This window comes from Mya arenaria, chromosome 4 (assembly GCF_026914265.1).
Source record: "Mya arenaria isolate MELC-2E11 chromosome 4, ASM2691426v1".
Classification (NCBI taxonomy): domain Eukaryota; kingdom Metazoa; phylum Mollusca; class Bivalvia; order Myida; family Myidae; genus Mya; species Mya arenaria.
The window spans coordinates 24,744,021-24,768,403 of NC_069125.1; the positions used below are offsets into that span (position 1 = coordinate 24,744,021).

A 24,383-nucleotide genomic window follows, 5' to 3' on the forward strand; every position below is an offset into this window, starting at 1 on the left:
TTGTAAACGAATGGAAATAGTACCAGATGTTTATTTCTAATTTTTCTTGACTGCACCGGTGTGAAATATGCGTATAAATAACATATAAACAATGATCAACATATAATAATATTACCTAAGATGATAAAATCTGATCACGTATCTCGAGTTAAAGCCACATCTCGCTTTTTTAAGCATATGTGATAAGCTCAACGAAATGTTGAAAAAAATGGTAGTTGTGTTCTATGATATTTTCATTTAACCAACAATAATACGCACAAGCATTTGAATGTTTTTGACAACTTCAAGCGATTGTTCGTGCTATGACGTGTCGTAAGTAGCGTTATAACATTTTAGTACTGTTTTAAACAGGGAAGTTGTATTCATTTGAGTGGATTTTTGTAGAATCGAATTCACGAAACGCTAGCTTAGTGAAATCAAAATCTGCGAAATCGACTGCCTCTACTAGGATTAAAACGCTGTACTAGTCAAGCTTCAATAACGTGCATTCCTGATTTAAATCTGATAAAACATTTGATTTTAGTGACACACTGTTTTACTTCTTTTATGTGTATGTGCATTGTTCTCTTGATATGTAATGAATACGTGTTTTGCTCCCGCAGCATTGTAATGAACAAAATAGTGTTGTCAACGCGAAAAGCCATGACATTTAGTTCAAGTTTAATTCAAGACTTCAAGAATGCTATAAAAGTATGTAGGACTTGATATTATAAGTTACGGGGTTAGTAGGTGATCCGATATGGGATACACGGGGCAAAGGAAACCATAGCTGGTGAGAGCGAAGCTCTTACATACCACTAGCCTCACATGTATGCCACACGTTGCAGCATCGATCTTCTAAACAATCGGAGCACTGCTGCAAAATCGTAAAAAAATCAACTTAATTCTGACATTTTTACAAGCATGTTTATAACAATGTGAAAAAATGTACAGTTGTGTACATATACCATTTAGAATAACTTCCAAGTTGTATTTTAAGTTTTAATTCAAATTACCTCTTAGTATATTGAGTAACAAAGAATTTAGTTTAAAGGACAAAAACATGTATGCTTGTATTGTTTAAGTAAATGTCTAATTGAAATACCACAAAACTCGTGTTTTAATATGTATTTCAGTATTTTAGAACGTTTCCAGTTCTATTCTTAGCTACAGTGTGTCATTTTAACGGGGCTTGGTTATGTTTAATAGCTCAGATTTCCAAATAAAATGTGTGGAATGTCAACAAAATTATTACTTAAATGATAAAACATTATCAAACATTTAAATACGAGCTCTGTTTTTTATGATTATTTAATAAATGTTACAGAAATAGCTCGATTTTGCTGAAAGGTGCCATTTACTCCTTTGAAAAAATAACTATTTTTAGGCTCTGATTTATTACATTCTGTGTTAGTTGTTGTTTGTATCTTATTCATAAATTTAAGAAACATAGCTCAGTCTGAATCAAAATTTCACAACTTGTGAAATGTTTAGAAATGTTTCCATAATTGTTCTCTATCAGCAGGAAAACGATTTATAGTATTACTCGTTAGGGAAAAAGTTCTTATTGGATCGGATAATCGACCCAGCGATTCGCGTTACTGTAGGCTGAAAATAAAGATACTATCTGAATATGTTAGAAAACATCGGCGCATAAAAATAAAACTTTTATGGTTAAGCTCGGAAATAAATCCTTGTTCCAAATATGTAAAAATATCAAATTCGTTAAAAATATCATTCAGGCAGGTTTTCTCCTGACGCGAAACATATGTTTTAACATGAACATGCGTAAACAAACAACATCATTGACATGACTTTAATGCTTCAACAAGAGCTGTCACATATCCCATATTACCGCAAGTGTAAGAACAGAATCTCCTTCGCAGTTTGAAAGAGGATAAAATGTGAACCATTTTACTTTTTGTTTATAAACTATGGTGAATGGTGGCATATAACTGCCTTTAGATAACATGTTAACGTTCGCGAATTGTTTCGTATTAACCATTGAAACTTTTTCGGTAAGATAAATATCATAAGACTAAAATCTGGCTTAAAAGTGTCCATAACAGACACCTGTTACCTTGTTTAGCCTTACAACATAAATAGGGTAACTAGTTATGGTTTGCGAATTCCACTTAATAAGTAACACAATAACTGGTTAACTAGATAAGATTCGTGTTACCACTTAACTATAAATGCATTTTTGGCTTTTAGCAGTAACTGGTTATCTAGTTTTAATTTGCGAATTGCACTTAGTAAGTAACTTACTAACTGGTTAACTAGACAAGATTCGTGTTACCAGTCACCAGTAACCAGCCTGTTTTAAGTATTATGATATTTATCTTACCAAAAGGTATCGCGAATACTAAATAGATGGCTATATAATTATCGCTTAAAATAAGTTGTTAACGCGAAACAATTCGCGAACGCTATCAGGTAATCTTACGGCAGTAATATGCCACCATAACAAACACCTTATTCTGCAAAGAAGTTCCTGTGTTTTCATGGTCCCTATTTAATTGCCACATCAGCTTCTCCCTCCACCCCCATCCTCCCCCCCCCTCTCTCTCTCTCTCTCTCTCTCTCTCTCTCTCTCTCTCTCCACCCCCATCCTCCCCCTCTCTATTTCTCTCTCTCTCTCTCTCTCTCTCTCTCTCTCTCTCCACTCCCATCCTCCCCCCCCCCCCCCCTCTCTCTCTCTCTCTCTCTCTCTCTCTCTCTCTCTCTCTCTCTCGCAAACAAACCAGGACCTATAAATTTTAAAGCAAGTCAAATGTATCGCATGACAGTTTGTGAACGTGTTAAAAACTAAAGTCTTACTTGTGTTCTTAGAGATCTAATGTGATTGTTCAGTAGAATCCGGCGGTAAGAACCCTCGGCATCATGATTTATCCAAACATGGGCGAGAGGCACGTGCATAAAGAGTTCTTATATGCATGATGGACAATCATTGGAGCCACAACATTTTGATATCTTCCGACGTTGTGCCAATGAGTGGAAAATGGACGAACATGGTGCGTATGATCTCTTAGATTTCCTATTCAGCGTTTAATAGAAGTACAATTTAAAAATCAGATAATGTAGTTCCGCAAATAATTGTTCACAGATTGTGTTAGATGTTAAATGGAAAAGTTATTACTACGTTTGAGTGGGCTTAAATGTCAAAACAGACAAAATATGAACCAAATTATCACTGATTAATCTCTGTAAATCACCGGAATGCTTCTAGTAAATTAAACAAAACGCCTTCTTATTGTGCCAATATGATAATAATTTAGTTGACAAAGTACACAAATGCTGCATCGAATGGTTGACTGGAATGTGTCACATAAAATTGCCGAATTTATGGTACGTGTTTCAAAATAATTATAAATAACCACAATTGGCAAAAACTGTTTATGTTGTTCCGCATAAAATTGATCACGTATTGTGTTAAATGGAAACATAAACTTAAAATGTGATTAAGCGTAACGTTGGCAACGTAAAAGTCTGGATTTTTCTAAAATATGATATTGCGTTAAATATGATATTGCGTTTTAGAAAATCTCTCACATATTTGTAGCTTTATTTATTGAAAAGGGTTGCGTTGTCACAAAATTTAGAACTTAATTTGCTATACTTGAATGCTATGTGCACTATGCTCGATTTTGTGAACGTTGTTGTGACAATGTATAAGTTGTGGTACCTATGTATTGCATTTTACTGAAAACGGATAAAACTAAAGTAATTTTATAAGACGAAATAAGTACTTAACTAAATTAAAAACATTGTCAATCTTTTTAAAGTATAAGGATATTTCTGACTTACGTTTAGCTTGATTTAATTAGTTACGTAATTTAAATAAACGATTTAAGAAAATAAAAGGCCCCTTTTGAGAAGCGCTTCCACGTCGGGACCCAATTTCTCGAAACATCTTAAGTCCCTTATAACAGGATTAAGCTAATTTCACTATTTTTGTTGTTCTTTAAAATGTGTTTATTAATTTCTTCACGAATTTTCAGAAATTATGTAGGAATAATCTGTATGATTATCAGAATAAACCATTTTTCATTTATCAAAATGCATTTTCAGTATGTATTTTGGTTAATTGAAATAAGCGACTTAAGCCTGTTAAGCTTAAGAAGTTTCGAGAAATTGGGGCCTGACATTCTACATATGTTTAAGATTTCCCATGTGTTTCAACGCAGAAACATGTCACTCAAAAATAGAATTGAGCAAAGAACAATGCATCTATTGTTTTGAAAAAAAAACTAGTTTATTTTGGGGCAAACAAGAGAGATTTGTTAAATTTACAATTAAAAATGATCAAAACAGGATTAAATAAACAGTGTGCTACTAAATTCCATTCAGGTTTCCTGTGGCATTTAGTTTGTTTGGAAAATGAAAACAGAACGTTATTCATAAGTAAGGAAAGTAACCGTATTTTATAAACGATTGATCATTGCCACTTGTTACAAGTCCATGCTAACAGTATGCTTAAGATTTGTATTTTTCATTTATTGTGGTTCAATCTTTGTTTTCGGTTTTAATTGCGGAAAGGAAACATATATATATATGTTTTGGTTTTGTTTTAAGTTCACCATGAAAGATTTGGTTGCTTCATGACTTGACCCGAGTGTCATAATAATTTCAAGTGAAATAAAGTACCGTAAATGACATCAGATAAAAATGATCTCAATTTCCAGTCGCATCTAGATAACAGCTGTTGTAGAAACATAATGAGTTACAGGCACGATATCAGTAACTTTTTCGAAAAGACCCCCTTGGTCCATTGACGTTGCCGGTGTAAGGCACATATACACGGTAGTTATCTGTCCTGTGCTTTTGATTAGCAATGAGAACTCCAAATTTCCAAGTTTTAAACTTTAATTTCGACCGCAAGTGAAAGAAATACTAGTACTATTTTAACTAGGCCTCCTTACATCGTTATGACACGGTCGCGGTTAAAACCGGAATCTACCGCACTAATTGAATTGTGGGCCCCAAGGTAAATTAAAAAAAACCATATAATTATATGGGGATGATGTTATAGAGAGGACAAAAAATATGCTTTTCTGTATTGAAATGATATTGCAAACGTCTTTCTTTATTGAATTGTTGCCAGTTTTAGCCAATAAGTGATCAACATGCTGTTGGGTGTGCACACTATAATCACATGCTTTGATGGCATATGTTTTTCTTTTTCTTTTTTATCAATGTTATCATTCCAAAGAATGATTTGCTAATTGATATAAGTACAAAAAGACAATGCGACCAGTGGCTTATTTTCAAACGTAAACGTGTGGTCAGTTAAAGTCAAAGGTATTAAAATTGTATGTTAATGTTATAAAAATTGTGATCGTTCTTATACTTTGTGCTACTACAATGAGCATAACGTTATGTTTAAGGATGTGAATGTGGATGTTAAGTTAAATGTTGAAGCTAATTACTTAACCCTTTGATCTCGTTTTTCGTGTGATGACTCTGGAATGTGTGCTTTTCCAATATATTGAGCAATTATTCTAATAGTTTCATAATATTACATTATAAGGAAGGAGTTTATGATTATATTTCCTTTTGAGTTGACAGCAGACAGTGTCTCGATAATGGTGTAAGTTTGAGTTGACGACAGACAGAGGCTCGATAATGGTGCAAGTTTGAGAAAGATGGATAGTTATTATTTTGCTGTAAAAGAAAGGAGAAAGAAGGGTGAGTGTACAGATGGTGTTATAGATAAGTTGGTTGAGTGTACGCATGGTGTTATAGAAAGGAGAAAGTAGGGTAAGTGTACATATGGTGATAAGTGTACGCATGGTATTATAGATAGGAGAAAGTTGGGTAAGTGTGCGCATGGTATTATAGATAGGAGAAAGTAGGGTGAGTGTACGTATGGTGTTATAGAAAGGACAAAGTTGGGTAAGTGTACGTTTGGTGTTATAGAAAGGAGAAAGTTGGGTAAGTGTACGTAGGGTGTTATGGAAAGGGGAAATTTGGGTTAGTGTACATATGGTGTTTTGGAAATGAGAAGGTGTAATACAAAGGAGGAAGTTGGGAGAGTGTAAGTAGTGTGTTATGGAAAGGAGAAAGTTGGGTAAGTGTACGTATGGTGTTATGGAAAGGAGAAATTTGGGAAAGTGTACGCATGGTGGTATGGAAAGGAGAAAGTAGGGTGAGTGTTCATACGGTGTTATGGAAAGGAGAAAGTAGGGTGAGTGTACATACGGTGTTATGGAAAGGTGAAAGTAGGGTGAGTGTACATATGGTGTTATGGAAAGGAGAAAGTAGGATGAGTGTACATATGGTGTTATGGAAAGGTGAAAGTTGGTTAAGTGTACGTATGGTGTAATAGAAAGGAAAAACTGGGGTAAGTGTACCCAGGGTGTTATGGAAAGGAGAAAGTTGGGTGAGTGTCCATATGGTGTTATTGAAAGGAGAAAGTTGGAGGTGTTTACATATGGTTCTATGGAAAGGAGAAAGTAGGGTGAGTGTACATATGGTGTTATGGAAAGGAGAAAGTAGGGTGAGTGTACATATGGTGTTATGGAAAGGAGAAAGTAGGGTGAGTGTACATATGGTGTTATGGAAAGGAGGAAGAAGGGTGAGTGTACATATGGTGTTATGGAAAGGAGAAAGTTGGATGAGTGTACATATGGTGTTATGGAAAGGAGAAAGTAGGATGAGTGTACATATGGTGTTATAGAAAGAAGAAAGTAGGATGAGTGTAAATATGGTGTTATGGAAAGGAGAAAGTATGGTGAGTGTACATATGGTGTTATGGAAAGGAGAAAGTAGGGTGAGTGTTTATATGGTGTTATGGAAAGGAGAAAGTAGGATGAGTGTACATATGGTGTTATTGAAAGGAGAAAGTAGGATGAGTGTACATATGGTGTTATGGAAAGGAGAAAGTAGGATGAGTGTACATATGGTGTTATGGAAAGGAGAAAGTAGGGTGAGTCTACATATGGTGTTATGGAAAGGAGAAAGTAGGATGAGTGTACATATGGTGTTATGGAAAGGAGAAAGTAGGATGAGTGTACATATGGTGTTATGGAAAGGAGAAAGTAGGGTGAGTGTACATATGGCGTTATGGAAAGGAGAAAGTAGGGTGAGTGTACATATGGCGTTATGGAAAGGAGAAAGTTGGGTCGGTGAACGTATGGTGTTATAGAAAGGAGGAAGTTGGGTGAGAGTACGCAGGGTGGTATGGAAAGGAGAAAGTAGGGTGAGTGTACATATGGCGTTATGGAAAGGAGAAAGTTGGGTCGGTGAACGTATGGTGTTATAGAAAGGAGGAAGTTGGGTGAGAGTACGCAGGGTGTTATGGAAAGGGGAAAGTTGAGTTAGTGTGCACATGGTGTTATTGAAAGGAGAAAGTTAGTTGAGTGTACGTATGGTGTAATAGAAAGGAGAAAGTAGGGTTAGTGTACGTATGGTATAATAGAAAGGAGAAAGTAGGGTGAGTGTACGCAGGGTGTTATGGAAAGGGGAAAGTTGGCTGAGTGTACGTACGTTGTTATATAATGGAGACACTTGGATGAGTGTATGTACGGTATTATAGAAAGGAGAAAATTGGTTGAGTGTACGCATGGTGTAATAGAAAGGAGAAAGTCGGGTAAGTGTACGTAAGGTGTCATAGAAAGGAGAAAGTCGGGTGAATGTACGCATGGTATTATCGAAAGGTGAAAGTTGGGTGAGTGTATGAAGGTGTTATAGAAAGGAGAAAATTGGGTGAGTGTACGCAGGGTGTTATGGAAAGGGGAAAGTTGGGTGAGTGTACGTACGGTGTTATATAATGTAGACACTTGGGAGTGTACGCATGGTGAAATAGAAAGGAGAACGTTGGGTGAGTGTACGCATGGTGTGATAGAAAGGAGAAAGTTGGGTGAGTGAACGTAATGTGTTATAGAAAGGAGAAGTTGGTTGAGTGTACGCATGGTATTATAGAAAGGAGAAGGTTAAGTGAGTGTAAGTGTGGTGCTTAAGAAAAGAAAAAAGTTGGTTGAGTGTACGTATGCTCTCATAAAAGGAGAAAGATAGATGAGTATATGTATGGTGTTATAGAGAGGAGAAAGATGCACACAGAATAAGAAAGTATTATGTAAACGTATTTACCTTTAAATCAGTCTTTAGTTTCTGGCAAGAGCTTTCAGCAATAACGGTCACTTCATATAATGAAGACAAATTGTTATCCAATAGTTTTTTACTGATGTATTTTATATAAATTTTATTGTCCACTTAAACATTGGAAAAGTGCAAAAGATCGACTACCCATTACACATTGTCATATGCTTTTCTGTATTGAGATGGCATTGTAAACGTCTTTCTTTATTGAATTGTTGCCAGTTTTAGGAATGTCCAATAACTGAACAATATGCTATTGCACATGTACCCTATGATATCATGTTTTAATTTTACTAAAGATTTTATCAATGCTATCATTTCCAAGAAGGATTTCATAATTGATATTTATACAAAATGACAATGCGACCAATGTATTATTTCAACTTAAGTGTGTGTTCAGTTACAATAAAAGGTATAGAAGGGTCTGTTAATGTAAAAAAAGAAGCTAAATGTGATCTTGTACTTTGTGCGACTACAATGAGCATAACATTAAGTTGAATGATGTGAATGTTGATGTCAAATTTTATGTTGAAGCTGGTTACTTTACCCTTTGATCTAGTCTCTTTTGTTTGACCCCTCTTGAATGTATGCTTTTCCAATACATTTAGCAATTATTCTAATAGCTCATAATATTAAAGTATTAGGTAGATGTTTATCATTATATTCCCTTTCTGGATGACAACAGATGCCTTGATAATTATGCAATGATGATCAAACCTTGTATAAGCGTTGTTGAACATCTTGGCCAATTATCAAATCACTGTTTCGCATTAATTCGTGCTACCAAGATGGAAGCAACATTTGTGTGTTTGGTGATTATTTTATGTCCTCTGGTATGCTATGGAAAGCTGGTTAACATTCCAGACGGCATGCCAAGAGATAAATTTAACACTAAGGTTAGTCTTAAACAGTATTTATATGTACAGTAGAATCAGTTGATTTCAATTGCTTTTAAATTGGTCACTCTGCACATGTTTTTAAACATGCCTAAACTTTGGTATACGATTTACGCCATTTTCCCGTTTTTGTTTCTCAGCGGATATCAGGACTAAATAATGTTATTTGCAATGTGGCATCTTTCGTTTGTTATGTTTTGTCCGAACGAAAAGTAAATGTTATTAATTTCGCGTGATTAGTCCCTGTCCCACAAGGGCAACTGTTTTTCAAAATGTCATCAAAATATGTTTTATGAGAGGATAAAATGCTTGCTAAAGCAGCTTTCAGCTGTCTTCAAAATAAATCCGCGAACACTGATTCAACACGTAAGACCTTCTACACTGACGGTGGTGACAAACCTTGGCTTGTAATGTCGGCTTGATGCTGATCAGAATATAAGTTCAATAACTAAACATATGACTTATCTTCACTGTTTGACTTCTGAATACCAAATAAGAAAAGATAAGGGTGGCAGAGATAAAGACGATACGCCCTCCACATGGGCATTAATGTCAGACAAGGTGGTCTGAGGTAAGTTTCCCTGAATGAAGACGATACGCCCTCCACATGGGCATTAATGTCAGACAAGGTGGTCTGAGGTAAGTTTCCCTGAATGAAGACGATACGCCCTCCACATGGGCATTAATGTCAGACAAGGTGGTCTGAGGTAAGTTTCCCTGAATGAAGACGATACGCCCTCCACATGGGCATTAATGTCAGACAAGGTGGTCTGAGGTAAGTTTCCCTGAATGAAGACGATACGCCCTCCACATGGGCATTAATGTCAGACAAGGTGGTCTGAGGTAAGTTTCCCTGAATGAAGACGATACGCCCTCCACATGGGCATTAATGTCAAGCAAGGTGGTCTGAGGTAAGTTTCCCTGAATGAAGACGATACGCCCTCCACATGGGCATTAATGTCAGACAAGGTGGTCTGAGGTAAGTTTCCCTGAATGAAGACGATACGCCCTCCACATGGGCATTAATGTCAGACAAGGTGGTCTGAGGTAAGTTTCCCTGAATGAAGACGATACGCCCTCCACATGGGCATTAATGTCAGACAAGGTGGTCTGAGGTAAGTTTCCCTGAATGAAGACGATACGCCCTCCACATGGGCATTAATGTCAAGCAAGGTGGTCTGAGGTAAGTTTCCCTGAATGAAGACGATACGCCCTTCACATGGGCATTAATGTCAGACAAGGTGGTCTGAGGTAAGTTTCCCTGAATGAAGACGATACGCCCTCCACATGGGCACTAATGTCAGACAAGGTGGTCTGAGGTAAGTTTCCCTGAATGAAGACGATATGCCCATCACATGGGCTTTAATGTCAGGCAAGGTGGTCTGAGGTAAGTTTCCCTGAATGAAGACGATACGCCCTCCACATGGGCATTAATGTCAGACAAGGTGGTCTGAGGTAAGTTTCCCTGAATGAAGACGATACGCCCTCCACATGGGCATTAATGTCAGACAAGGTGGTCTGAGGTAAGTTTCCCTGAATGAAGACGATACGCCCTCCACATGGGCATTAATGTCAGACAAGGTGGTCTGAGGTAAGTTTCCCTGAATGAAGACGATACGCCCTCCACATGGGCATTAATGTCAGACAAGGTGGTCTGAGGTAAGTTTCCCTGAATGAAGACGATACGCCCTCCACATGGGCATTAATGTCAAGCAAGGTGGTCTGAGGTAAGTTTCCCTGAATGAAGACGATACGCCCTCCACATGGGCATTAATGTCAGACAAGGTGGTCTGAGGTAAGTTTCCCTGAATGAAGACGATATGCCCATCACATGGGCATTAATGTCAAGCAAGGTGGTCTGAGGTAAGTTTCCCTGAATGAAGACGATACGCCCTCCACATGGGCATTAATGTCAGACAAGGTGGTCTGAGGTAAGTTTCCCTGAATGAAGACGATACGCTCTCCACATGGGCATTAATGTCAGACAAGGTGGTCTGAGGTAAGTTTCCCTGAATGAAGACGATACGCTCTCCACATGGGCTTTAATGTCAAGCAAGGTGGTCTGAGGTTAGGTTGCCTGAATGAAGACGATACGCCCTCCACATGGGCGTTAATGTCAGGCAAGGTGGTCTGAGGTTAGGTTGCCTGAGATAAAGACAATTTTCCCACCACAAAAGGAAGTTGATCTACTTAGCTTTTGTTTTTGGTCGTTTCAGTAATGTACACAAATATTAATTCCAGTTTGGTTAAAAATGATTAATAAAAGAATCGGTATACACATGTATCTAGAAAAGGAAACATTACACTATGGTCACTTTATTAGAAAACAATGTTTAAAATGCTCACATTCACTGTTTAAATTTAAATACTTGTCCTATTAATTGTTTTTCAACTGTAAATGTTCAAAATGAGATTGAAAGATCGCAACGTCAGTACCATGATATTAACAAAATTTAAAAAGTAACTACAAATCATGTTTTAGACAATATTTGAATCGCATAATAATATTAACAGCATGAGGCTAACAGGGCAACACCTAAATTTATTTAATTAGCAGCATGAGGTACTATAAAACACTCTTCTTATTTTTACACTGGATGACGGTGTTTTAAATGTCTACTCATTCAATTATAACATGACCATATTTGCCACGCAGTCAGTCATTCAAAATCCCCAACCGAAGAAGGTTAGTAAGTTTAAAATTATCAAACGTTTGCGTTGGTTACACAGGTTTGAAAAAGGTAATCTCAATAATTTGCTTTGTTGTCATTTTCAATAGAATGACTAACTATAATTCGCGAATACTTAAGAATACAAGTACAAAAGTTGCTGCAAGATGCAGCAATTGGATGTTAGCGCGGGCCAACTATTGGTTATTCAAGTCTATATGTAGGGTCAGAACGAAGTAAATAAAGTAAGGACTAACATTGATTGTAGATGTCAGTGAAATGAAGTTACTTAAAAGATGACAGAATTGGGCTGTTGTTTTGAAATGAAAATAAAACTTAACACAATAACAATTGTACAACTGATGGTATATCTATGACAGAAACCATAATTGTATCAAATAACTTTATTCATGAACTGTATCAATATACACACATTTATAAAAGACAACATGGCCACAGTGGTGGTTTTCTTTTGGAGTGGATGATATGATAGCTGAAATGTTAAATATGCCAACATGATTTGGTAAATTCTGGGCAAAGTTCGAAACGTTGAGAATTTGAAGTACTTTGGTGAAATGTTGACTTTAAACAGGAGTAGCCCCAAAGGTTTATCCGAAAAACTAATTAAGGACATCTGCTTAAAACAATGTTTACTTTTGGCTAATAATCCGCGAAACAAGTTGACCGTTATAATTAATAAAATTGTTTGCTTATGTAACAGATTTTAACACAATTAAAAAAATACATTTAACATAAACTTAAAGAAGTTGGTTATACATGAGCTGAAAGAAAGAAGTCTGATCATCATTATTAATGTCATTTTCCTTGTTCTGTGGCGTAGATGATTTATAGGCATGCATGATGTTTTAAACAAAGGAAACAAGTTTAGCATATACTGACACTTATAGGTAATAAACAATATGTAATCATCATGCATTATGCTCTTTTAAGGCATAAGATATAAGAATGATGAGCAGAATGTGATGCAGGTTGATAGTGGTATGACTAGGAAGTTGATCACTTAATGTGTATGGAAATATAATGACACAAAAGATTTATGAAGAAAGTGCTGAAAATTATAGGTTACAATGAAATGAAGTGAGGAATATGTTTTAAAACATGAAAAGTGAAGCATTTGTACAAAGTTTGGTGGAAATGTGTTAATGTTATTATGCCTGTAAAACTTCTCAATTCTGCTTAAAACAATGTTTACTTTTGGCTAATAATCCGCGAAACAAGTTGACCGTTATAATTAATAAAATTGTTTGCTTATGTAACAGATTTTAACACAATTAAAAAAATACATTTAACATAAACTTAAAGAAGTTGGTTATACATGAGCTGAAAGAAAGAAGTCTGATCATCATTATTAATGTCATTTTCCTTGTTCTGTGGCGTAGATGATTTATAGGCATGCATGATGTTTTAAACAAAGGAAACAAGTTTAGCATATACTGACACTTATAGGTAATAAACAATATGTAATCATCATGCATTATGCTCTTTTAAGGCATAAGATATAAGAATGATGAGCAGAATGTGATGCAGGTTGATAGTGGTATGACTAGGAAGTTGATCACTTAATGTGTATGGAAATATAATGACACAAAAGATTTATGAAGAAAGTGCTGAAAATTATAGGTTACAATGAAATGAAGTGAGGAATATGTTTTAAAACATGAAAAGTGAAGCATTTGTACAAAGTTTGGTGGAAATGTGTTAATGTTATTATGCCTGTAAAACTTCTCAATTCTTTAAAATATGATATTGAAATATAAGAATAAATACTGCATTGAGTATTACTGAAATGTGAACATATGTACAAACACGAAAGAACATGAGCAATATGACATTTTATATACATTTTGTATACAACAAAGAGTAATAAGCATGATAACAAAATATACAGAGTAAGTATGTGTGATGGGAATGGTAGAGTTGTACTGAAATGTAATAAACAATAGAAAGAATATTTGTTATAATTTGGTGTAAGTGTGACATATACATTATGACCAATACTTGGAATAAGAATGCACACAGACAAATTAATACAATACTAAAATACATGCTGCCACTATTTCATAAGCAATGAAATAGAACAGGTATGAAAGAAAAGAATATAAATGAAAATGCATGAAAACCTAGTAATATGAACCTAGTATCCAAATGCACAGTATTTGAATGAAACTATTTATAGGGTGATAAATATCTTTTACATCTTTTACATGGGGGGGGCTTAAAAAGACTCAGTTTCAGTTGGTATGTTGGAATGAATTGGGTTGAAAATAGGTATATTTGTTAAATGATTTACTTACTTAAAAGTTGAAAGTTGTCAAACCAAAAACTATAAATGATATGCCTGGAGTTTTATATTATCAGTATAAGCATTGCTGATATGGTTGATAGCCAAAAGGCCATTATTTTTTAAAGTTTGAAAAGTCATAAATCACGAAAATGAAAAACAACAACACACAATAGAATGGATAAGGGTCATGCAAAAAAAGCAGGGTAAGTTGAGAAGTTGAAACAGGCATACTTTTTTAAGCATTATGAATTCTAATGTTTGTAAATGGAGAGTCAGTGCCTATAAAAGAGACATTGAATGATATATTCATCAGAGTTAAAGCTGCACTCTCACAGATTGAACATTTTGACAACTTTTTCATTTTTTGACTTAGAACGAGCCATATTTTGCGTAAATCCATTGAAACCAGTTATATAAGACTGCTGACAAAAAAAGATTGCAGATTTTTATACTTAAGTTCAAAAATTGATGTTTTATGCAATTTTCTTAATCTGTTAATAACAGCTTAAGCCATAAGACAATAATTTTCAAATGGAAATATGAAAATCTGATTTGATCTTTTGTCAGTAATCTTAAATCATTTGTTTGCGGATATTGACACAAAACTTGCGCTTTCCAAGACAAACAATAAAAAAAGTTGTACAAATGGTAAATCTGTGAGAGTGCAGCTTTAAGCATAACAGGTAGTAAAGAAGGGTGACATGGCAAAATGACATAGTGATATAAATACAAGTATTTCTTGTAAATTAACATTTTGTAACTGTTGAAGTGAGATGTTGAAAAACAGAACATTGTTAATTATATGTACATATGAGAAATTAATTTAAACATTAATGGGAATTAAACTTAGCAAAAGCTTAGTGATATCTACAGAGCAATATGCAAACATCAGTGTTCAGATAGACAAAACATTGAATGAGAAGTCTTATAATACTGTCAAATGTCTCTGATTTTAGGAACATGTTTTGTTAATAATTATTGAAATTGCAGAACATTTAAGAAAACAATAGGAAGATAAGTAATCATTATGATGAGGTTATTAAATAATGTTTCGATTCTGTAAAGTCATATATTGTGACTGTAAGATATTGGCACAACTGTAACTTAACATATTGACAGAATGGTAAAACACAACAATGGCAAAAATGGAAGTACACTATTTTATAAATATCAAATTTCAAATCCCCCGCCACGGAGAGGGGAGGGGATTACAGAGACACTTCATCAGTCTGTCAGTCCGTCTGGCTGTAACATTTCGTGTCCGTGCTATAACTTACTTATGCATTGATGAATTATCATATTGCTTGGTACAAATGTTGTCCTCATTGAGACGATAAGCAATGACATTGACCAGGGTCCATAACTCAAAGATCAAAGTCACACGAGATATTTAAATGTCAGATTACACATACTCGTGTCCGCGCTATAAACTCTTCCTACATATATCAAGTTTGGTCACAGTATGTCAGCCTTAACTGAAACAGTAATCTATTTTTAGTAAAAGTGACAACGACCCTAGGGGGCCAAAAAGCATCCATTAAAGCTCTGCATAAACTTGTCCTATATACCAAGTTTGGTCACACTATGTCAACCCTTACTTGAGTTATTCAGTACTTACCATATTTCTATTTTGACCTTGACCTAGACCATAACTCTCGGGGCCAAAAACACAATCTCAGGAAAGGTCTCTATAAACTCTTCCTATATACCAAATTTGGTACCAATTAGAAGACCCTTACTTAAGTTACTGTGAAATCATTAATGTTCGTGGGCATGAAATTTCGTGGTTTGCCGAAAAAAAACAGTTTCGTGGGTACTTGAATTCGTGGATTTTCATTTTTGAAAAAAAAAAATCGAACATGCGATCGTCCTAGATCGTCTGCATAATATCCACGCGCTGGCCCGTGATTTCCATCTTCTACGTCACTCGGTTTATGACACTCGCTAATGTGGTACGACATGCCAATTAGTGCATATACCCATGTCAGTTATCGATTTAATTGGGAATAAAGGTAATAAAAGAAGATGTACCCTGATCATAAATACAGATAGGGGATGCCAATTAAGAATTTTGCAAACTGTGAAAACACCGAAAAGGTGCGTATATTGTCACGTTCGGTGCTTAGTAACCTTCAGTGTACTTGTAATCGATTAATTATTTCATTAAATAAAAAATTCGAGTACAGACACTCATCACGCACATCTTGTAAACTTGGATATTTTCATTAACAGCACATGTTCAAACACGTGCTTATAACTGTCATTTGCTGCATAAAACACATTTAATTGATTTGGTTCATTATTTGTTAAAGGCAGTTATAATATATTAACAGAATAATGATCGTAAGTTATACAGTGAGACAGGTTTTAACACTGTATACTGCGACCTCTGTAAATAATATACTAGTGTATGTACGTAACAAGGCAATTGAAAAAGTGAATGAAGGATTTATATTTCGTGGGATCTTGAATTCGTGGATCACCCAACCCACGAAAACCACGAACATTAATGCCCCACGAACATTAATGATTTCACAGTATTCAAAACCAACCCTTTTTCTATTAATAGTAACCTTGACCTTGATCATAGGGGCCTCAAACGCATTCCCATAAAAGGTCTCCATAAACTCTTTGCATATACCAAGTTTGGTGTCTTTATGTCAAACCTAGCTAAAATTAATCGATACATAAGGTGACTTTGACGCTGCTCTAACACCAGCCCGCCCGAACAATGACACAGGTCATTCAAATATCTTGTTTTCCCTTTATGAAAATGTGGTTAGGAATATGAAAATGTGCCTTTCAAAAGAAATTAAAAGAAGAGTTAAAAAGAAAAAAAAAACATTCAAGGGCAATAATTTGTATTTAGGGTTAACATGAAGTTATGTTCATTAGTGTAAGATGGTCGTCCATAATTCTGCTAAGTATTGAATGAAGGTATAGAAGTTTTTTTATGAAAATCCCAACTTGCCCTAAAACTTTAACTTGCCCAAAAACTTTAACCTAAGTCAATCAGGGGCCATAACTTGTATTAAGGATATTATGAATGAAGGGTATAGAAGTTATCAATTAATATATCAACCTGCCCTAAAATTTTAACCTAGTTCCATAGTCAATCAGGGGCCATTATGTGAATAAAATATGATATGGAGTTATCTTACCTAATTATGTGATGGCACTGAACAACTGTGTAAAGTATTAAGTCAATTGAATGAAGGGTATTGGACTTATTAGTGAAAATCCCAACTTGTTCTAAAACTTTAACCTGCCCTAAACCTTTAACCTTTAGTCAATCAGGGGCTATAACTTGTATTGAGGATAATACAGAGTTATGCAACCTCATTGTGTGTTGGTCCTGAACAAATGTGTCAAGTATTAAGTTAAATGAACGAATGGTAGAGAAGTTATTAATAAATATCCCAACCTGCCCTAAAACTTTAACCTAAGTTTGATAGTCAATCAGGGGCCATAACTTGTATAAAGGAGTTATCTATTCCCATTATATGATGGCCCTGAACAACTGTGTGAGGTATTAAGTCAATTGAATGAAGGGTATTGGACTTATAAGAGGTATTAAGTCAATTGAATGAAGGGTATTGGACTTATAAGTGAAAATCCCAACTTGCCCTAAAACTTGCCCTAAAACTTGAACCGGACAGACACCAGAGCGAATAGTATAGCCCACCTTATTCTTAAAATAGTCGAGCTAAAAAAACACAAATGTGATAATATATTTATAACATGTGTTTTCTCTTCAAAAACAGTGAAACAAGGTTATGACATCACCACAAAATATATGTATCATTTTATCGAAAAGGCTTTCTATTTCATCGATGTTATGAATCAAGACTCATTTTCCTTTTTTTAGCCAAAATAACCTTGGCATTGATCTTACCTACACTACACACAATATGTATAACTTTAACATATACTCTTTAATTATGTTCAAATATTCAAGAATATTTTAGGTTACTGATCATACAACTTGTATTTCTATATTCTTGACCAGTGGTTGTGTACAATTTTGATCAGATTCAACATACCGGTCAGGTTGGGAGAAAAACAAATTGCCTTGTGTTGACTTGATGTGGTGTCAGCTAAAGCATTGAGGCAGGTTGTTTTGTTAAGAATCAATTGGTCCTTTCTTGCAATGACAAGTTTTTCATTTTCAAACTTTCCTCTAGCGTTTATAGGGAAGAGCACTGTGAGGTAGAAGTGAAGTGCAGGATCGTCACCGATTGTTTTCAGTTCAGGTATTGTGATGAGGAGTAACTCAACTGTTGAAGATCAAGTTGGAACAGTTTCCGCATTTCATACCTACTGCTGCGTTTGATAACAACCTCAGCTGTGCAAAAGTAGGTCACTTGTGTAAGGGACTGGCTCTAACATAGAGGACATTTGTCAAGGTCCATTTACTTGTTGCCACACTCTAAAAAGATATGAAAGGAGTGATATCATGATAAGTGAATGTAGCACTGAAGACCTGAAAACATGAAACATGAGAAATAAAATAACTCTAAACATTAAACTGAGGTGAATTTGTTAGGTTTCAAGGTTGATTTCATAAGCTTTATTCGAAATGTGAATTGACAGGTAATTTGCAATTTGATTTCAATTCTGAATCAGGTTATACAAATCAAACATTGATGCATGAATTGCAGAATAATAATGAAGATTAAGTATTTATATACAAGTAATGATTTCATTCCTTTATTCAGCTATTGAGTTAAGCAATTTTGTTAGAAAAAGTGAAAAAATGTTATTAATTTTTAGGAAGGCTTATTTATAGGTCATGTATTTTGAGCGAAATAAATATCAAAATGATGTCTAAAAAAAGATTAATATTGTGAAATAATGTAAGCTTGTAGAGTTAATTTTTTTTAAACATTACATGAAATTGTGAATAATTGTAAATACATTCAATTATTTATTGAAATGCATTGAAACACCCATATGTTTTTGTTTTATTAAAGGTTGAATGTTAATACCAAAAGCATTGTTCTGAAACCATAAAGTTAACAGGAAACTAAGAAAGAGAACAAACCTCATTTCTTGGAACTCCTCAGTCCTGGCCCATTATTGTTGGTGGCCATTTTTTGCAGTTTTTATCTCAGTTTTTCAATATTTACAACTCTTGTGGTAGAAACTGGAATGTAGGATGATAAATATAAATATACATTTTATTGAGACAGAATCCCGTAAAACATGTTTATTATTTTAAACTAATGCACCAGTCAATTGTAACCATGACCCCCAAGGTCCGGGGGTATACCAGGGATAGCCGGGGAAATGGACCATGTTTTTAACTTTCAGGTGGCCCTGCATTGCCGGGTGAATGGGATGGTTATGTCTCGCTTTAAATATAGCAGGGAATGGGCATTACCTAGGGCCCCTGGGGTGCGGGGCATTTGGCGAGATTAAACCATCAGTTCATCCCCGCAGAACGTGATTTTAGCCAATATTGGCTGGACCTATGGTCAGGGTCCTCGCTATTCCCATGACCGGGGGGGGGCGTGGTTTCAAATGACTGATGCATTAGTCTAAAATAATAACTGGTGCATAATGAAAACGATGCAAAAATTTAATGACTACGAACAAATCACCTTAAACTCGTTACATACAGACTGACATGCAAATTTAGCGCATGCATTACAAAGAAGGGCTTGAAATATCATCCCTACCATTGTGACTCATTCAGTTAGACGCGTTAAATATACAAATCGAACGTTTTTGTTGCGGTATTTCACTTCGAATCACCCTCTCGCAATTTTGACCTTGACCGCACACTCGCCTATATCTGAAATGCAAGAAGCGTTTTCATTGGACGGCTATCATTCCTGGTTTTAATGACGCAATTTGGAAAAGCCTTCAAATGTTGTCCAAAATGAAAGTAGGAATACCGCAAAAAAACGTGCTACTGTTTAAATCGAAAGACACGAAACCTGCTTTTAAAATGATAAATATAAAATAACAATAGTTTTTCAGTTCACTACGTAAAAAGAAAATGAAAATACCTTTCCCCAACCGCCAGCGTGTTGACCTCGATATCCCTAGTCTACTGGACGCTTGCATCTGACCCGGTAATCAGATAATAGACTGGTTCACCGATTTTCTAAGATTATTGTAAGATACATTCTGCGCATTCGTGGTTTATTCTTTTATGTAAAAATATTTAAATAAAAACGAGAAGTTTTCTCAACAACTGTGCATTTATGATATTTTTTCTCTAAAAGAGTTATTTAAAAAAATCTCTGGTTTTAATTTGCCTTATATTTTTCAAAGCTTCACATATTAGAAGATTACCAATCTTCTATTGCAACTTCGAACAGGAACCAGTCTAATGGCGAACTGCTTCCGAGAGCGGACGGTAAGAAACGGAGCATGCGCGATCAAAACAATGAAAACGCCGCATGCGCAAGCCCATTGCACCAGGGACACTTCTAAAACAATCAATATATGCGCCGGGCGCCGATGCGCCCGCGCAATAAATCGTAGCGTTTATCTCCCCTCTATCAAAAAGATAAATTATAATAATTATGCAAGCTACACATTCAGGCAATAACATTCGCTCATGTTTAAATGCGGTTCGAAGTGTTCCACATAACTCAGCGCGCTACTTAGTCCTTCGTTGGTGGGGGCGGGTGGGGACTGCATGGTGGGCTTTATTCATTGTATTAACTAGCAGAACAACGACTAAGATCGTTCCATCATTCTATCAAACACGGTTAGGATGAATAACTCTTCATTATATTCCGCGTCGTATTAGGGGGCAGTTGTTTCTCTTACACTGCTAAGAACAAAGTTTTTTTTCATAATATATTTTTTACTTATACCTCGCAAAAAACAAAAAACAACAACAAAACATCTTCAGTTATTTTCCTTATATCTACCCTTTGTCAAACATCATACAAAATGAGTCCTGTCCCTTCCAAGGTCAATATATCGCAAAAAGAGCAAAACTCTTCGCAAAATAAGTAAATCATCGCAAAAGTGCCTCCACTTCCACCCTTGTCCTAATACTTACGTTTCGTGGTGGAGGAAGGAGAAAGATGTAGACAAAAGAAACAAATATGTGAAGGTATAATGTAAAATTAGTTATTGTTTTAATTAGTCTTTCAGTCTCTCGCAAGAGCTTTAATTGATTACGGTAACGTGTTTTATACAATAAAATAAAATATCATAAATGTTAAGCAATTGATTGTTGAATTGATTCATTTTTGGTCTGTATACATTGAAAAAGTTCAATAGATAGACGAAATATAACAGGTTTATTTGACTTTGAAACTTTGAATAAAATCCGTAAGTTGGCAAGCTTATATTTGCACGTCCAATCTCATGTGATTCATGCTGTGATATTTGTTTCTTTAGTATTTATCAATGTTATTACTCCAGCGACTTATTTCATAATTGTCACTTATACAAAATGCCAAGTTGACCAATGGTTTTGTTTTCAAATATAAGTGTGTGGTCAGTTATAGTAAAAGGTATTAAAACTGCACTCTCACAGATTTACCATTATGTTTACAACTTTTTAATTTTTTGTCTTTGAAAGGGCAAGTTTTTGCGTAAATATCTTCAAACCAATGATATAAGATTGCTGACAAAAAACAGATCGTAGATTTTCCTATTTCCGTTCGAAAATTAATGTTTTATGGCTTAAACCGTTACTGACATTTAAGAAAAATGCATAAAACATATTTTTTTTAACTTAAATGTAAAAATCTGCGATCTGTTTTTTTTTTGTCCGCAGTCTTATATAACTGGTTTCCATCGATTTTTTACAAAGGACTTTTTTTGTAATAAAAGAGCTAAAAGTAATCGTACTCATATCCTGTGCTACTACTTTGAGCTAAACGTTATGTTAAGAGACTGTGAATGTGGATGTCCAGTTAATTGTTCAAGTTGGTCAATTTTGTCTTGAATCTAATTTTGTGTGATCCCTTTTGAATGTATTCTTATATATATATATATATATATATATATATATATATATATATATATATATATATATATATATATATATATATTATAAGGTAGGAGTTTATTATCATATTCCCTTTTTTTGACGGCAGATGGCTATATATATATATATATTGAGCAATTATTCTAATAGTTGAATAATAGGTAGGAGTTTATTATCATATTCCCTTTTATTTGACGACAGATGGCTATATATATATTGAGCAATTATTCTAATAGTTGAATAATAGGTAGGAGTTTATTATCATATTCCCTTTTATTTGACGACAGATGGCTATATATATATTGAGCAATTATTCTAATAGTTGAATAATAGTACATTATAAGGTAGGAGTTTATTATCATATTCCCTTTTATTTGACGGCAGATGGCTGAAATCACGATAATGATGCAATGATCTGCGTACCCTGTATAAATGTTTTAGGCCTTCCTTGCCATGTATTGAATCACTGTTTCGCGTCTGTTTGTGTGAGTGGTTATAATTTGTTGTCCCCTGGTTTGCTTTGGGAAGCTGGTTAACATTCCAAACGGCATGCCAATAGTTGACTTCAACACCAAGGTTAGTCTTAAACAGTATCTATATGTACAGCAGTATCAGCTTTTTTAGACTTTTAATTCCGTTTAATAAGCTGATTTTAATTGCTTTAAATTTTGAAACGAGGCACAGGTGTTTGATCAAAACAGTTCAAACAGTTGTGTACTAGTTATGCAAGTTTCAAATTTTCGTTTTACAGCGTATGTCATGGACGATTAACGTAGGGGTTAAGTTTAGGGCAAGCTCTTTCAAAATGTCATCAAAAATGGTTTCAATACAGGAAAATATGGTTTCTATTGAAAGCATATTACAGCTGTCTACAAAATAAATTAGCCTATAGTGAATAAATCTGCGAACACTGATTCAACAAGTCAGCCCTGCTACAATGTGATGACAACCCTTGGCTTGCAATGGGAGACACAAAACCAAACGTGACACAAAAGACGATATTAGACTTTCTAAGTAAACGAGATATTTCTAAGATAAGAAGACGACAGAAATGTGTATGAATGAAACAATAAATTAAATAATATGTTCACAATGATTCATTGCAATGCACAACAAAAACGTTTTAATCTTAACAAGCGTTTCTGCAAAATGGAGCTTTTTTCAATAAACATGTATGTTTACAATAAAAATTGAACGCGTGATTATGATTTGTTATTGAATCAAGTATTTCCTTCACATGTTAACTGCAATTAATTGTGTCTGTTAGGACGAGTCCCCTTTCACATTGAAAACTAATATTTCAGTTTGCGGAGAAATTCCAACGGCAGGTCTACTTTGCACTACCTTTAATAAATGATTCAACAGCGTATGTGGCTAATCTTGGCTACCAGCTCAAATTTCATCAACTAGAAGACAACTTTTACCTGAGAACCGCGATTGGCGTAGCCGCGGATGGGTAAGTACGGAGATTGATACAGAAATATAGGAATGTTCATTTATCCTAAAAATCCTGTGATTACCCTTAAATATTCCAAACAATTATAAGTATTTTACGCATAAGAAAAAATAAAACTTTCATTGTTTATAATTTGATACTCGTTTCACATATTGCACGATCATGCTGTTTTTGTTTTTGTTTGGTTTCTAGGTGCGTCTCTTTACGATTTTAAAAATTAGTATTTTAAAATGCTATTGGTTTTTTTTTTGGTTTCTAGAAAAGGCTTCTAGTATATGCTGGTATTCCGCGATTGTAATAGTTTCACTGTATTACATTCAGAGATTCGGTCGGAGGGCAAAAGTGTTGGCAAAGCTCTCGCGACTTTAGAAATGTTGCGATTGATGGTACAACCGTGCTCAGTGAAGTTAATGGAGGTAAGTGAGGCATTTTTTTCACGGTACAATGTATATGATCTGGGTCATTTGATCAATTATAACGTCATAAGAGTTTCCCAATGTCATTTGAATTTGAAAATATCATAACGCTTCAGCCGATGGTGTTGATGCCTCTTTCAAAATCAAACCCGAACCGCATTTTTAAAGGTGCATAGTATAGGTTTACAATTCAAAGATGTGTTCAGATAAAAGAATGGTAGCGATATTTGGCTTTTTTTTTAAACTGGGAAGTTTGTGGCCTTGTAGCTACTAATTAAACCCCCAATTTATAAAGGCTAATATCTTTTTATCTATACATAACTCATATGCTTTTGTTTTGATGTGATCATTAATGTCAAGTAAGTAAAACAAAATAATGCATACAAATAATATGTTTCATTTGTACATGTATCAAGTTTGAACCTATGTTGTGCCGTTTTATTAGATTATGTGTAAGCTGTGCTTCCCGATAATGCATATTGCCACAAATTGGAGCACCACGGTCATTTTCCCTAAGCCTAACCTCACATGGATATGGACAATTTACTATATCATAATTCGATACACGTAACTACGCTGCAATTAGATCGCGTAGTAAT

The 24,383-nt window shown here is 34.9% G+C and overlaps 1 long non-coding RNA gene across 1 annotated transcript; it reads right to left on the reverse strand.

The window, feature by feature from the left end:
* Nucleotides 1-18,252: 18,252 nt before the first annotated feature.
* On the reverse strand, nt 18,253-19,934 carry LOC128230044 (uncharacterized). The gene is made up of 3 exons (XR_008260152.1): nt 19,631-19,934; nt 18,994-19,095; nt 18,253-18,378 (listed from the first exon to the last, which is right to left on the reverse strand). It is a non-coding gene; the product is annotated as an uncharacterized LOC128230044 (long non-coding RNA).
* Between the last annotated feature and the right edge of the window lie 4,449 nt (nt 19,935-24,383).